Here is a 17289-nt window from a genome sequence, read left to right as displayed (position 1 = left end):
GCTGACTTCTGAGCAAGTCCATATAGTCATGCGTCACTGAACTATGGGGATGCGCTCTGAGAAATGTCTAATGAGATGACTTAATCGTTGTGAGAACATTATAGAGTACTTACACAAACCTAGATGGAAGAGCCCACCACGCACCTAGGCTGTGATGGTACTGATCTTATGGGGCCGCTGTGGTATTCGGTCCGTCGTTGACTGAAATGTCGTTATGCCGCAAGTGACTATATTTGGACACTGGAGATTTGGGTGGAGGCTGTGCCTGATCCTGCTGCCAGTAAGATGATGTTGTTAGCCTTGCGCTCAGCTGTCCACTCCAGGCAATAAATGATTAGAGAATGACTCGTACAGGTTCTAGTAGAAGAAGAGATCAGCGTAATCTATATTAGAACAGAGTATTGTTATAGCAACATTTACTGAAAATTACTATGTTCTAGGCACATGCTGAGTGTTTTACATGATGTGTGATAATGTAGCAATGAAACTTGCTGGCATTTTATTATGCGCATTTTACAGATTAAGAACGTAAGAACCTGGTCTCTTAACCACCACGCTGAGTTTCTCAGGACGTATTTAATAGCTCTCCCTAAAATGCTTTCCAAAAGATGAGCTTCAGTGCTCCTTCTCATTCAGGACATGAAAAGTTATCACACACAAAAGTCTCATTTGGGTACATGGTCTCCTTTAGCTACAGTTACTTTTGTTCTTAGAATGCCAGCTTTTTACTGTGCTGTGAGACCCTTGAAGACAGGATCCACGTCTTTGTACCTCCATAGCATCTACTGGGGTAACTTCTGCATAGTAATTGCTCAATAAATATTTCCTGAATTGAAAAAGATTAGGTTTATCTTCTTGTGAACAAGCCCTAAGATGCTATTAGTATAATATGCATTAGTGTAGAGATTTATCCTGGGTAGGTAGAGAAGGTAAAATAGTATTCATTTTTATTCTCTGGGATTTACAAGTAGAGTTTTGAAACTTAATATCTGTCTTTTGGCTAAAGAGTGGATAATCAAAAAAGATTAATAAGGAACCCTTTTTCTGCTTCTGTTGGGGGGGTGGGGTGTAGGGACTGGAGAAGGGTCTACAATTGGCCAAACGTGGTGCTAGGGATACAGAAGTGGAGGATGGTCCATATAACAAATACAAAAGCAGTGGGAAAAGTGTTAAATAGCATTGCTATCCAGGTGCTGTCAGGCACAGTGGAAGGCTGAGGGAAGGGGACTGAGGTTAAGCTTGGGGCCTGTTTTTTTGGAGTAAACATAGGGAACATAAATCCCTTAAAGGAGATCTACAACCGAGAGACCAGTCTAAAGCAGAAAATACCAATTGCCAAGATGGACACAGACTCCGAGGACGGGGATGTTACTCAAGTGGAGTATTGTCGATCAGAGGCAGAGCCCTTAGAAGTCAGATACACATCCAGCTTCCCAAACATTGGCTCTCCTCGTTCATATTTTCTTAATCTCTTCCTTCCCTACTTGCCCCTAACTACGAGTCAAGACACTGCAGTCTCCCCATGCACACTTTTACATGTGCCGTTAGGTGGAATTGAGAGTTCTCATTAATTCTAGGGTTCTCCAGTGAGATATTCTTGACTGTTCCCTGTAGACAGACTGAATCTCCATCAAGTATCAGATATACTCAAGATTTCCTTTTTGTCCTGGGCTCTACACGGTTTAACTGGAGACCCCACCGCTGACTTGGGTCTGTGTTGTCAGTCCCCAGGCGAGCTATGAAGGTGACAAATTCCTGCTGTTCATCTTCCTGTTTCTTTCTTCACCTCCAAACCCAACGTGCAGGAGAGCATAGACAAGGTCATCGGCAGTCAAGATAACCTGCCCCTGAGTTCCAGACGTATTTATCTCTAAGGACACATTTATCTTAATCTGTTTTCTTATTTCATATTTGGCAGCCACTACCTGGGGATACATATCCTTAACAAGACAAGGATCCGGGTTTACTCACCTTTGACCGTTTTCAGGGTTTCCTCTCACAGAAATATTGGCACAGCTTAGTGACAAGGGTGCCGCTCTGTCTGTTTTGTTGGTGGTGTTTGTTTCTTTTCTTATAGATCCCTTTGCAATGCTTAAAAAAATCAATTAACATTGAGTTTTATTTGGGGAAGATTTCTTATATGCTAGAAAGAAGATTTGGGCCTGCTTTTTGTGATTAATCAAGTTAACTATGGAAAACTTTTTTTTTAAATATTGCCAACACACATAATTTTCCCTAGTTCTATAAGCCCCTGGCACATACTGATCATAATGGATAAGATGTTGGTGAGCAGTGAAGGCAACATTAACCCATTTCCCAGTGAGTCTTGCTGATGGACTCCTGAGGAAGGAAGAATGTAACTGTAATCTAAACAAGCCCTCCTTAATTGCAGAGTTGTGCTTTAACAGGTGGGGTCTCCTTAGAAAAGAGAAAGTGTTGATCCTCAAACAGAGAGTGCAGGCCGGTAGGGTAATTCCAGACTAATCCATAGCCCTAGGGCTCTCCCAGGCCTTGTCCTGGTGATGTGCTGCACCCCCTTGGAATTCTCTAAGACAGCGTCTCATGGTGTCTGGTCTGGAGAGCATCTGCATTAAATTCACCTGGGATATTTGTTTAACGATGGAGATTTCCCAAGCCCCACCTCAGACCTGCCCAATCAGAATCTCTGAGGAATCTATGGCTTAATAAACTCTCTAGATAAATCCTTGCACCTATTAAAGTTTGATAACCACTGCTCTAAGAAATGAGTTGACCATACAGAGCCTGTCTGTAAGTAGTCTGCTGGCCTTAGCAGTGCAGCACAACCTTGCTGAGAATTCTAGCCATCCATCCACAGAGGCTCAGACTTCTGAATTATACTGAAGGTCCCCCGTGAACTGAATTGATTGATGTTCATGGCCCAGTTTTGGAGCCTAAGCAAAGACCTGGACCAATCCCATTTCACTCAAAGTTGCCGTAAGAGATTGAGGCCAGCTTAGGCCGGCTCTGGACTCTGTAAACTATCTGAACTCTGTAGTGGGTTGAGGTCCCCTGCGCAAGTGACTTAAGTATAAAGACCTGAACCAGACTTTGGCGCCTCCAGAGTTGCTCAGGATGGTAGTTAGGGGAGGAAAGAGAGAACATTGTTCCTATGGAGAAACCAGGGGTTCAGTCTCCTGCTATTGTTTCTTTATTACCTATTCTAAGAGGACAACCAGAAAAAGTAGCAGAGAATTGAATTATTTGTACATTTTTCAGTTACATGTGCTTTTCCTACTTTCTCTTTATCATGAAAATAGGAAATTGTCTTATATCCAACATGGCAAATAAAACCCTTTTATATAACTCCATTACTATGGCTAGTCATCAGTACCCTGGAATATAAATATTCTCATGCTAATATATGTCTGAAACAGTGCCTCACATGCTTTTAGACACCTCTCTTTTCATAATATTTAATTTACAGAGATGTATCAGGATCAGAGGCCTTGGTCTACAGCAAGGAATTGAAATTGGTAGCCAGAATTTATCTTCCAGGATTCTTAACTTCTCTTTCATATTCACCATCTCTTTATTTATCTCTGTATTTATTTATTTATTTTTTATATTAAATTTTGTTTGATATTTCTATGTGTCTGGATTAGAAGAGGCTTTTTCCATCAGAACTCAGACTGATTTTTCTGGGAATGTGCAATGTATTAAAAATGTTTGAAAGCCTTTAGATGGGGAATGCATGCTCTACTTTGTCACAAAACCCACTACTCCCTCTTCATACTGGCCTGACTCTACCATCCCCCAACACGTGTGTTCATTTGAGTTTTAGACCTTAGGTATACAGAGATGGACAAATATTATTTTCTGAGAATTCAATTAATCATTTGAAAATTGCATCCTGTTTTGTTTCAAATGTTCTTGCAGCTGAGCCATATACTGGATATATGTACCACTAGGAGCTTCTCTAATGGTCCAGAATATCTGCCTATAAAATGACAGCAATATTGGGCTTGGTGATGTCTACAGCATCTTACTGCCTTATAGTGTAAGAAAGATGTTATAGGCATGATCATAAGCGTCAAGTGTCCCTGAGTTTAAGGGCCATAAGCCTGGAGAGAATGAATATCCTTGAGGTACCGCAGAACTGTCTTTTTAGGGAACATCTAGGCTCTTCAGTAACCTGGGCTGGCAATATTGGCACCAAAAAGCTGGCTGGAAAATACTTTGGAAAAGTAATTTTGTGAATCTATCCTTATATCTTATGTGACCTGGTCCCTTTATTTTGACCAAATAAAAGTGTGAAGAGACTTAGTTTGTCCCCGGAAGAAAAGTGCCAGTGGATAACAATAGGTGGTAGAAAACAATGGTCCTTTCACTGACCCACTGTAAAGCCCTGTCTTGTTTAAAACTCCCACAGTAGCAGTTCTCAATGTCAGGAAGTTTCAGAGCCATCTGAGGGGCTTACAGCTTTTTCGGCTACAGTCTTTCTCCCTCTTCCTCCTGCCCTTTCCCCTTTGTAAGTTTAAGTGTCCATGGCCCGCCCTCCCTCCCTACACACTGCCTATGAGTGATTCTCTTCCTGGACTAAAAATTACCGAGCTAAGGTGTTAATGCTTGGCCAGTCACATTGCTCAATGGCTTGACATAACTTTCATTGCCAGTAATCATTATCTTGGTATAAAATGTTTAAATAGTTATGGATTCCTGCATATTTTGCATACAGTTGCAATGATTAGAATTCATGATCATTTTTTCCCTAGCAATATTATAAAACTAAATTATCGTCCATGTGATATCTTACTCTAACCTTGAGTTTTAAATCAATCAATTAATTAATCATTAATTGTTTGGATTGTAGCCATAAAGGATGCACATCACTAAGAAACAATGTAACCTCTTGCTGAATATTCAGAGATCCAAAAGGAAAGGTTAACATCTTTGACTATTGAGTTTGAGCCTTCCCTTGGTATCAAGAATCTTTCGATGATTGCAGTAATAGGTGCTAAATTATTCTCAAATGATGTTCTTGTGGTAAGACAGGATTCCTAGCCTAGCAAATTGGAATTGTTTCCTTCTCTGACAATCCTATTTTTATACCTCTTTACATGTTTCCAAAGATCGAATGTGATGAACACTGATGTACATATTTGCGTAAAATCTTGGCAAAATATGCCAGCTGATTTTCAGTTGAACCAGTGGTAAACCGCATCTTCTTTGCGTATCTATAACTTCGCCACATTCTTCCATGGACCCATGAACTGAAGATTTGGTTACTATTCAAAATGGAAAGACAACCAATAGGAAACAAAAAAAGCTTAACAAAGGACATTCTAGCTAGTGCTGATAATCCAAAAATAATTCTGGAATGCTCTGGAAGAGGGGTTAGGTCAGCAGCATGTGTGTAGTTGGAGAAGCTCTCTAGGATCTAGAAATTTGAAAATAAATGGAAAGAAGAAAAAGAAACCAGGCATTTGTCAATTTATTGAACAACTACTGTGCTAAGTGAGTTACATGGGATTTCATATAATCCTCCTAAGAGTTGTATATTTTCCAACTAGGTAAGGGGATGTTAGGACAATTTTAGAAATGAGATGATGAAGGCCCAGAGAGGTTAAATAACTTACTCTGGGTCACACAGATAGCAAGATTCTCTTTGTTTCTAAAGTTCTTTTTAGTAGACTGCTCTTATGAAATCGGCCATTCAGTAGTTTATATCAAGGTAGTTTAAATAACTGAGAGAGGAATTTGTATCTAAATTCAAAAAAGCACTAGAATTCAATATTGTGTTCTCTATTGTTATGCTTGAAATCTTAATACTGTTGAAATTCTCTGTGATGGATGAAGTTTCCTACTTGTGTGAAAGAGAGTATTATACCTGGTTGGAATTAGCAAATAATAGTTTCATTGACAAAGTTTCTTTAGAGGTTTTAATAGGCAATAAAGAAGGGGTGAATAAGCCATCTTTGAAATGGTGACATTTTTAAATAGCAGGATTAAATAGTATATAACTAAAAATTTCCTTATCTTGTAGGGAATAAAGAACTTTTATAGATTGAATAATAAGCAGCAAGGATCGTATTTTTATATCAATTTCAAATGAAACCTACTTTGAAATCTATTCTTCTATTCCACTGAATTTTCATCCTGGGGGAAAGTGGGATGAAATGTACAGAAGGTACTGTTATTATTCCCATTTTACAGATGAGGAAACTAAGGCACAGAGCAGTTAAGGAATTTGATCAAGGTCACACAACTGGTAGCAGAGCTAGAATTCAAACTCAAGGGGGTCTGGCTCCAGAGCCATTCTCCTAACCATTACACAACACTACCTATTTCATATCTGCAAAGATTAAACTTGCTGTTGGTATACATTTGTGAATTTCTTTTTCTTATGTGGCTTTTGGAATGACATTTATTTCACTCCACATTTTCTTTTTTTCTTTTTACTGAGGTATAATAAAACTTTTTATTAGTTTCAGGTGTACAGCATAACGACTCAATATTTGTATATATGGCAAAATGATCACCACAATAAGTGTAATTAACATTGGTCCCCATACATAGTTAGAAATTTTTTTTTGTGATAAGGACTTTTAAGATCTACTCTGTTAGCAACTTTCAAATATACAATGCAGTATTATTAACTGTAGTCACCACGCCATACGTTATATTGCCAGGACATACTTATTTTCTAACTGGCAGTTTGTACCTTTTGACCCCTTCACCGATTTGCCCATCCCTCAACCCCTGCCTCTGGCAATCACCAGTCTGTTCTCTGATCTATAAGCTTGTTTTTTTTTTGAGATTCCCCACGTAAGTGAGATCATACAATATTTGTTGTTCTCTGTGTGACTTATTCCACTTAGCATAATGCCCTCAAGTTCAATCCATCTTGTCACAGACAGCAAGATTTCATTCTTTTTTAGGACTGACAGTATTCCATTGTGTATATATACCACATCTTCTTTATCCATTCACCCACTGATGGACACTTAGGCTGCTTCCATATCGTGGCTATTGTAAATAACACTGTAATGAACATGGGTGTGCAGATACCTTTTTGAGTTGGTGTTTTCGTTCCTTCAGATGAATACCCAGAAGTGGAATTCTGGATCATTTGGTAGTTCTATTTTTAATTTTTTGAGGAGCCTCCATACTGTTTTCCATAGTGGCTGCACCAATTTACATTCCCACCAATAGTGCCCAAGGTTCTTTCCTCTCCACATCCTCACCAACACTTGTTATTTTTTGTCTTTTAGATAGTAGTTACTCTAGCAGGTGTGAGATGTTATCTCTTTGTGGTTTTAGTTTGCTTTTCCCTGATGACCAGTGATGCTGAGCATCTTTACATGTAGCTGTTGGCCATCTGTATGTCTCCTTTGGGAAGATATCTATTCAGATGCTCTACTTATTTTGTAATCAACTTCTCTTTTTTGCTATTGAGTTGCATGAGTTCCTTGTATATTTTGGATATTAACCCCTTATCAGATGTATTATTTGCAAATATTTTCTCTCATTCGGTAGGTTGCCTTTCCATTCTGTTGATGGTTTCCTTTGCTGTGCAGAAGCTTTTTAGTTTGATGTAGCCCCACCTGTTTTTTTGCTTTCATTGCCTTTGCTTTTGGAATCAGATTGTTCTCTTCACACCTTCACTTTGATTACTTGAAAATGAACTTGGACAGGGAACCTTCTTATAATTCCCATCATTTTGGCCTTCTTATGAATTCGAATGCACTGAGACAATTGTTCAGCACAGCTCAGAATTTTTTAGTGCTTATGCAATAATCATGTCATCAGTAACCATTTATGCTTTAAATGAGCTCATAATCTTTTAGGATTTGTACAAATCCGTGCTCTTGCTTCCAAGATTCCTGCTCCTATTTTGACTGAAACCTGGACCGAAACAAGCGAAGTATTTGAACCTAAAGAAAATGCCATAATGTAGGGGCTGGCCCCATGGCATAGTGGTTAAGTTTACCATGCTCTGCTTTGGCAGCCCGGGTTCGCAGGTCTGAATCCCAGTTGTACACCTACACCACTCGTCAGCCATGTTGTGGCAGTGACCCACATATAAAGTGGAAGAAGATTGGCACAGATGTTAGCTCAGGGCTGATCTTCCTCAGCAAAAAAAATGCCATAATGTTCCCCTTTTTTTCTTTAAGAAAGCTAAACAACATTAGTGTATAACTCTTCAAAGCAGTAGTCACCACAGAACTGCTCTACCATTTTGAGACTGAGCAAGACTTTTGAGGCTGTTGGGATTCATAACATAATAAAAATCACTGCTGTTTACTGATTTACACGGCCAGGCATTGAGCCAAGCACTTTATAGACACACCCTCATTTAATCCTCACTACCATTTTATGAGGTGGGTACATTTTTATACCCATTTGACAAATAAAAATCTTAAGTTTGCAAAGTTTAAGCAGCTTGCCTGAAGTTGAGCAGCTAGAAGGACACTCCAGGTGTTTGGGACTCCAAAGGCTAAACTCCTATGCTTCCCATTTGGACATCTGTGATTGGGTTTAATAAGCTTCACATAATCATAGCTTGTAGTATTAGAGTTGTAGAACGATTGCATTCTCAAGCATGACAGTTTACAGATGAGGAAACTGTATCTCCAGGAGGTTAAGACTCAAGGTCACTCAGCTTGTCAAGAGCTGTCTTCCCTGTTGTTCATTATATAGCTTCTTTTATGCTGAAATTGCTTGACTCACTGGCTTAAGTAAATCCTAGCAGCACAAACCTTCTCTAGGGGAGGGACACGAAGAGGAAAGTAGCCTGTCTTTTTCGAGTCTATCTTCTCTACTTTGCTTTATCTTGGGCAAAGTCAGACATAGTTGGAATTATTTCATGTATCAAGAAAAGCAACCACGTTCCCTACAGGCATGAACACAGTCTCAGAAAAAAAGCTGCTTTTCTACTCTTTGAGGACTCATCTAGGCTCTGTGTCTTGTTCTTCTCCTTGCCCACAAAATAATTATCATCCCAGAAAAAAAAAAAACACTGGAAAACTGGAGTTTGCAAGGCAATGAAAATAAGGCGGTTGTCTCGTACTGGAAGTTCAACTTCATGCCTTTTGTGGATTTTTTCTAAGCCCTCGGGGTGGTCTGGTGTCAGAGCTCTTAATCACACAGGGTGTGGCCAACCGCTCTCCAGTCTCTCTGGCTTTAGTTTAGATCACAGATCAGCTGTGGCTTTTATCCTGGTTGCCAGGCAACATGTGGATGTTTGTTTTGAGGTCTGCCCACATGTTGCATCAGAGGCCAAAGCTTCATGTGCTCTTCACTCCCCAGAGCAAGAAGAGCTTAGGCATCCTATTTTTATCTTAAGTCTGTGTGTCTGTTTTAATATATTTCATGAATGTGCAGCATACTCACCCGAGATAGAACCGTCTTCCATTTTCCCCCAGATAATATTCAGGTTGCCTCGTTCTGCAGTGTTCTACTTCATCTAGCCGGTTGCACTCTGGACTGAGTTATCTCTGGTACTTTCCCACCTCTAACTCTTGCTCAAGCCATTTCTCTCACCTGGAATGGCTACGCTGTCTTAGCCTCCATCTCCATTTTTTGGAAAATCTAAATATTTTCTTTTAATTTTTGAAAGGGGAGTCAACTTATGGCAAAAAGCTCTTGGGCATTATTGTCATATCTGTTCAAATCCAAGCTCCACCGCTTTTTAACTGTGAGATCTTAGATGAGTTCCCTAACTTCTCTGAGCCTCAGTTTTCTCGTTTATAAAATACAGGTAGTGGCGATTACCACCTAGGATTTTGTAGAGATAGATTGAAATCAGATACATAAAGCAACTGTCACGGTTCCTGGCACACGGAAAATTCTATTGTCCCTACCTCCCTGTTGATCACATCATGATAAATACTAAATAAATAGTTCCCGTCTTCTCTGTGAAGCCTTTCCTCACCATCTCCGAAAACTCACATCTCAGAAATAGCCTCCCTCTTCTGATCTCTTGTAACATCATTGTACTTCATTGTCCTTCAATCCTGTCACAATCGACCTTATCTCACGTTACATGCGTGCTGAGGTGTAAGTTGGTGCCCTGTGTAGATCTGCAGGCACAAAGCCCGTGTTCTCCCTGAGAGATGACTGACTTCATTCATAGATGATCCATTGTTTATTTTATTTTTTGGTATGATTAAACACTCTTCTTTGCTAGGTGAGTATATTGCAGGTCTCTTTAAAAGCACCATTATTATGCTAAATAATTAAAGGCATTGCAAGAATGTGTGTCATGGTGTGACAGCATGGCCAACAAGAGACAAACCCAAACTGGAATATTTGAATATTCTTTTCCTGAAGTGACTAATCCATCATTACAGAAAGTAAACCTGTGCTCACCATAGATGGGGATTGTGAAGAATGCCAACACTCTCCTTAGAAAGCCCCTCTTCAGCTGCCTATTGTTTCTTCCAGGTGTCTTACAGGAGCAGCGTGGAGATTTTTTGTGAATATGTGTTTTTTAAGTTGTACCACTCCTGGGTTGATGACAATAAGGATGTAAATAACATTAAACTAGGCGTTTAAATTATGCTATCCTAACCAGTTTTCTGACTTGTGCTTTGAACAAAATTTCTGATGATTGAATAAAACTCACATAATGTTGCTTTTGAGCCATCAGATAATACTCTTGTGTTTATTCATGCACAAATCCATACATTTCTTTAACAAATGCTTGTTAAGCAGCTACTGTGTGCCAGGCTCTGAGGACGTGCAGCAGCTGAGACGGCCTGGTCCCTGCCCTCAGGGAGTTCAAGTTCAGGTCTGTCTTATAGATCCTGTGAGGAGAGAACTAAAAAAAAAAAATCCATGATTTCCTTTCTTTCCTCATTTGAGATTGTTATTAAATAAGAATCTATGGTTCAGAAACAAATTGTTTTTCTCTTTGCATCTATGAGAGCTAATTTTAAAAGTTAAAAATCAGTTATTGATTTGTCCAGGTTTTCTTAATTTAGAAAATTTTTAACATGTATTTTGTGTTTTGCCCAAATTGCCCTAATGTTTGGCATCTAATTTGGCTCCCACAATACCCTGTGGGGTGTATGGTGTTCCCTTTGGGGGAAGGTAGATGCTTAGCAGGTTTAATCAATTCACCTGTGGACTCATGGTCACTAAGAAGCTGTCAGACTGAAACTTATCTTCTAATTTATTAATTATGTTCTTGCTTCTAGCTTTTAATAGAAAACCGAGGTATTAAAACTATACTTCATTCTTTTTTGAAATGAAACTTTAATTGATGATTAGGAAGTGGAAACAGAGATTTGAATCAACAGTGATTTTTAGGCTCCTGTCTGCTACTGTATACCCAGCACTGTGGTAGGCACTGTGGGGAGCAGAAATGGCCACTGCCTCTCGATCCATTTATGGCTCCGTTGGTAAGACATGACATGCACTTAGGAAAGAGCTCAGTAACCCTCCAGCACAGCATATATGGTTAAGTGTTCACGTGAGAGGTACCAACACATATAAGAGTTGAGAAGATAATACGAGCTAAAGCAGGTACAGGTTTTGTATCCTGAGCTAAATCTTCAAGGGGAGGAAAAGGTGGGGCCTGAGCAGGGAAAAGGCTTCCTAGGCATGGGAATGGCAAGATGACAGGCTCAGAGGTTGGAGGGAACATGATGGGGATGGTGGTGATGACACTAACTAGCATTTGCCCGGCACTTACCACTTGCCAAGCAATGTTATAGTTGTTTCATGTACATTAACACACTTATTCTTAAAACAACCCTAAGGAGGTAAGAAGTGTTACTGTTCCCATTTTACAGATGAGGAGACAGTGGCACAGAGAGGTTAAGATTTCACATGAATTCAGTGTCGGCTGGAATTTCACCAGACAGTCTTGAGTCCAGAGCCCCATCTCACACTCTTAACCATTGAGTTATGCTGCCTGATGAGGTGCTTATGAGATAGGAAGGACACCATCCTGGCTGGAGGGGAGACACGTGGGACATTAAAGAGAGGTAGTGGAATAAGTAGGTTAGCCAAATAGCGGAGAGTCTAAAGTTCAGGCTGAAGACATTGGACCTTCTCTAGGGACAGTGGGAGACCATTGAGAGTTTGGTATTTTATCAGAGGGAACATGGTACACATTTATTTCAGATAAATTACACAGCCATAGACAAAGGATTGAGAGGTAGAGATCGGGGTAGGGATGGAGATGGGAGAGAACAAGGCATGGAAACTATTAGAAGCAGCTTGATGTAATCCAGGTGTGAGAGATATTTGATTAGACCAGGAGTGTGGGTGGCAATAGAAATGAAAAGGGTGGAATGGTGATGAGGACTGGAGCCAGCACTGCACCTGAATCCAGGTGATTCAAGGCCAGATGAGTTCCCTACATGCTGTCATTTGGCCCTTAGAGCAACTCCCGAAGCAGGTGATATTACTCTCATTTTACAGATGAGGGAATGGAGGCTCCAGGAGGTTAATTAATGTGGATAGGTGCTGGAGCAGGGATTTGAAACTAGATCTGTCTTTCTCAGCTGCCTCACTTTAAGGTAAAATAATGTAGTCTGGCGATAAAGTAGAGCTGCTAATTCCAGGCATGGAGAATTGCTTACATATTAAATGACAGTTAAAGTCATAGGGAGAGATCAATTTTCTCAGGGAGCAATAATATAGGAAAGAAGGCAAAGGGCTTGTGACTGAATTTTAAAGATCACAAAGAAGAATGGAGCAAGTGCAAGAGGCTTCCAGAAGGAAACAGGTCAGAGAGCTGGGGCGAGAACTTGGGCTCCTTGTGTCACAGGGGCCATGCAGGAGAGGATGGTCATTGATTCCAAATGAAGCTGCTGATCAGGTGGAAAAAGAGAGTATGTACGTGTACCCAGCGTTCTTAGTAGCCCGCAACAAACAAGGGCAGATTGGGTGTGTGAAGGGTGGCTGCAGGTGGGAGGTTGTGGGAATGCTGCCAGCAAGGTGTGGGGAAAGGAAGCAAAGTCTGGGGTGAGGCGAAACAGTTCTGACGACTCACTCTCTGCGTGCACTTTCTGAACCCAAGCCAGCTCAGGACAGGGGGAGAGATCAAGGTGAGGCTGAATGACTGGAGGGGAGGAAGGGAGGATTCCCATAAACCAGCTGCAAGTGCTGGAAAAGAAGCTGAAAGTCTTCTGGGAACCCAAGCGCATGGAGGGACTCTATAGTGATAGAGAAGGAGCTGAGGGAATGATTTTTCAGCCAGATTTAGTGGCAGTGGAAGGATGAGGAAGCCCTCTAGGACCTGGCCCTTCTAAGGGAGCCCTTGCTCTCCCTAACTGGTCCATTCACCAGGACCTGTGGGTGAGCTCACAACCCTCCCACTCACATCTAGCATCACAGGATGGCTGAGATTGGTCCTAGGTCCTGCTCCTCTTCTCCTGCAGCCTCACTAGACACCTTACAGAATCAAGGAAAAGCCCTGGATAGAGACCTGCCATGGGTAAGAGTGGGGGTCAGCAGGTTAGTGTCCCCACCAGACAGCTATTTTAAAGGGACCCCATCTGGTGGAGGAGACAGTTCATGATGCAGTGATGTGGTTACCTGACTATATATGGTGCTATGAGTAACTGAGCTGGGATTGGAAAAGAAGATGCCCAGTGAGGACTGATGGAAGTGGACAGCCAGGGCTGGGAGCTAGTGAGATATGCCTGAAAGGAAGGGCGTGTAGGTTTTGGATATTTGGAGAAGAGAAGCGTCCCAACCAGTGGCACTTGTGCGAAAAAAATATAAAGGGAGAGGTGAGTGAAGTGTGCTCAGATGGGCTGGCTGCCTGGAGCAGCTGATCTGCATTGGGAGATGGGGTGGGATTGGAGCCTTTAAAGGCAAGAGAAAGGATTTGTGTGTGATGCAGTGGGCAGCAGGAGTCACTGCTGTTTCTACTTTAAAGGGAAACATGCCTGAGAGTTTTATCTCAGAAGAAGATTAATCTGGTCAGAATGGGTAAGCAAGCTAAAAGGCTGGAGTCTGGGAGACCTTGGCAAAATATATGTGAAAAAGGAAAGCAGTTTCCATTTTCCAAGGGTCTTAAAAGCATACCATCTTCCCCTCTTGTCTCTAATTGTTTAATGCAGTAAACTTCCAAAATTCTTACTGTAGCAAGTAAACAAATTTAAAGAGATTTTGTTGAATAATGCCAGAAAATAAGATGCCATATTGGTTAAGTACAGGATTAAATATTAATTTTTTCTAGGCTGCAGTTACTCTCTGTCAGTATTGGTTTATTTTTTTTTTTTTAAGATTTTATTTTTTACTTTTTCTCCCCAAAGCCCCCCTGTACCTAGTTGTATATTTTAGTTGTGGGTCCTTCTAGTTGTGGCATGTGGGACGCTGCCTCAGCGTGGTTTGATGAGCAGTGCCATGTCCGCACCCAGGATTTGAACCAACGAAACACTGGGCTGCCTGCAGCAGAGTGCGCGAACTTAACCACTCGGCCACGGGGCCGGCCCCCATATTGGTTTATTTTTAATGCAACTTGACAAGGTTATTTGGGATGGGCCTGAAACTGACTTAGAGCTCAAACGTTTGTTTTGTCACGTGGGGTTCTCTTCCTGCCTCTGTTAGAGCAGTTAAGTTGTAACGTAAACCTGCTTGATGTCTGTTTTATCTCACTGGATTCCGAACTCTTTCAAGGCTCTGATGGTGTCTGATTCATTGTGTATCCTCAGCCCCCGGCTCATTGCTTGCTAAATAGCAGTTGAATCGGTGGGTGGAGAATGATTACATTAGGTACATTTTCTCTGCTCCTTGTTACTCTGATTTATGCCTTAATTTAAGTTTATAAATGACTAATAATGCTCTGGATGTTAAGAGATTTGTAAGGGTCACTTGGGAGGGAAGGTATTGCTATGGCTGATTTACCAGCACTGACCCCATAGAGTTCTTTTGGTATGTATGCTGACTGATGGTTGTGCTTGAAGATTGGCTGCTCCTTGAGGTTAACAGGACTGGCCGAGGGTAGGTCCTGTAGCAGAGTCACTGTTTTAGAAATCAGATGGTCTAGGTTCCAGCCCCGGCACACACAGCCTTTTATCTGGGTGATGCCCCCTTATCCTTTAATCACCACATTAACTATCCTGACTGTCCCCGAACCAGCTCTGGTTGCCTAGTCTGTGCTCTGAGGGAACCCTGTGATTCACCTTTACGGCATTTACCACAAGTAATCATTCAAGTGATTATTCTATTAAGGTGATCTCTGACGAGGCTATAACTTTCGAAAGGGCAGGGACGTGTCTATCCGTTTCACCACTGTGTTCCTGTCACCTAATGTACCTGGCACAAACTCTGTTCTAGATAAGTACTTGTGGAGCCACTGAACTGTGGTCAACTTTGACAGGCCACTAACCCCTGTGAGATACTGTTGTCCTCATCTTTTTAAAACCTGTTATTAAAGGTTTATCTCTAAGTTTTTTCAGTTCAAAGATTTATGGATTAACTCGTCATTTTTTTTAATTACCAGTTATTCACACCCATGGTTAGAAGTTCAAACAGTACAGAAGATTTAAAATGAAAATGTATTCAGTCCCTCACTACAGATACATTTTAAAAGTTCCTTGTCTTACAAATAGAATGAAAATTGAACAAACTGCAATTAGCCAGAGTTGAATGGGTTCGCAGTGGGGTGGAATTATTTCTCTTATTTCCAGTCCCCATGAAATAGCTTTCCAATTTCAGTTTCAGAATTTTTAGTGCCTTAGTGATGGGATAAAACTCTCATGGAGGGATCTGTGCTGAGGACCGATGGGGCCAAGGCCTTCAGCTAAATTCCCGTGATAACCTGCCCCAGCTTGTTAATAGCTATTCCATGTAGATTTTACTGTTCTTGGTGGGCCTTTGAAAGTCTTCCTTCTAGAATTTGAGGATCACATCCAGCTATTGCTTAATAAAGTAGTAAGCTAGATTGGAAACCCCAAGGCTATGTGATTTCAGGAATGTTTTAATAAATCCGGATGTTTAGAAAATAATGTTCACCTGAAGATTTGCAGCTTACAAAGCACTTTGATGTAGAGTGTTTGGTCTTCGGTGGTTTTATATGGTTGAGGGAAATCACAGGAGTGGGATGTAGCAAAGTGGGACTTCTTGAGTTTGAATGGAAATTTGTACAACCAATTCTAGTTGTAGAAAGAATTATATACATATGTGTAGGTTAATCCCAATTTTAAAAAGTATTCACAAGGAGAAATGAACACTCATGTACAATCAATCCATTAATTTTACGGGAGAAATCTACCTTGGTACATCTTCCAGTTCTTTATCCCAAAGAGAATGTGAGAGAGACCACTTCAGGCCTATGCTACAGTGACCGGGTCTCTATATGTGTGTGTGTGTGTGTGTTTGTGTTTTGGGGTGAGGGGGTGCCCAATTGGTACCTAAGGATGCTCAGGAATAGTTAAGTTCATATGATTATATTTGAAAAATCAGTATACTAAATCTTGTAAATTTGTGGTAATTTAACTATAAGCATCAACATGTTTTACATTAAGTGAGGTCTGTGAGGAGGGTGACTTTGCTCGTGGGCCATGGGTTAAGGTGAGTTCATACAGTCGCTTTGACCAGCAGGGATGGGTTCATCCTGCCCTCGGACTCAGCCTCTGAAGTGGCTCAAAGCCGGGCATCAGAGACAGGCCTCTGGGTATTATTGGCAGGACAGCAGCTGTTTACTGACAGCCCGTTACTTTAGAAGGCAACTTGTGCCAGATGGAATTCCTGTCGCTAAACCTAACTGACTCAGATCTTAAGGAGGTTTAAATGAGCCTGCATTGGAATTCCCAAAGCTAGTCATTGTCTGTTTAATTTTAACCAGTGTAATACAAGTTAGGACTAGAGTGGTACTCACTACCAGGCCAGTGTCCATGTGCACATCCACCGCTTGGGTGATTGGTTTGCAGGGGCTGATTCCACCACCCCCTTGCATGCCTAGGAAGGGTGTTTCTTGAATACTTCAGTTACCATTCATCACCTCTTGCCCTCCAGGGAGGAGCCTAAATGAGACCGATGAAAAAGCTATATCCCCTCGGCAACCCCAGCTCCCACCTTCTCTTCCTTACATGACACTCAAAGGGCAATGCTAATCTACCTGAGTCTGTTTCCCAGAGCTAAGTTCTTGCTCCTTCTATCTTGTATAATATTTTAGGAATAATGGACTAGTGATTTAATGAGTACCTCCAGTGTGCCAGACGTTTTACACACATTATCTCAAATACAACCCTGCAAAATAGATATTAGAGGCCCCATTTTATATACCTGGGAAACTAAGACTCCAAGTCACAGAGCTAATGATTGCAGAGCTGGCATTCAAACAAAATTTTGTCAAGTTTGAAA

The 17289-nt window shown here is 41.1% G+C and overlaps 1 protein-coding gene across 50 annotated transcripts in view; it reads left to right on the top strand.

Moving 5' to 3' along the window:
- Positions 1-17289, top strand: part of CAST (calpastatin) — a 117001-nt gene that overhangs the window by 49355 nt on the left and 50357 nt on the right. The window lies entirely within an intron of this gene.

Source organism: Equus caballus, chromosome 14 (assembly GCF_041296265.1).
Source record: "Equus caballus isolate H_3958 breed thoroughbred chromosome 14, TB-T2T, whole genome shotgun sequence".
Classification (NCBI taxonomy): domain Eukaryota; kingdom Metazoa; phylum Chordata; class Mammalia; order Perissodactyla; family Equidae; genus Equus; species Equus caballus.
Note: the sequence above shows the minus strand (reverse complement) of the source record. Positions and strands in the feature narration are given on the sequence as shown.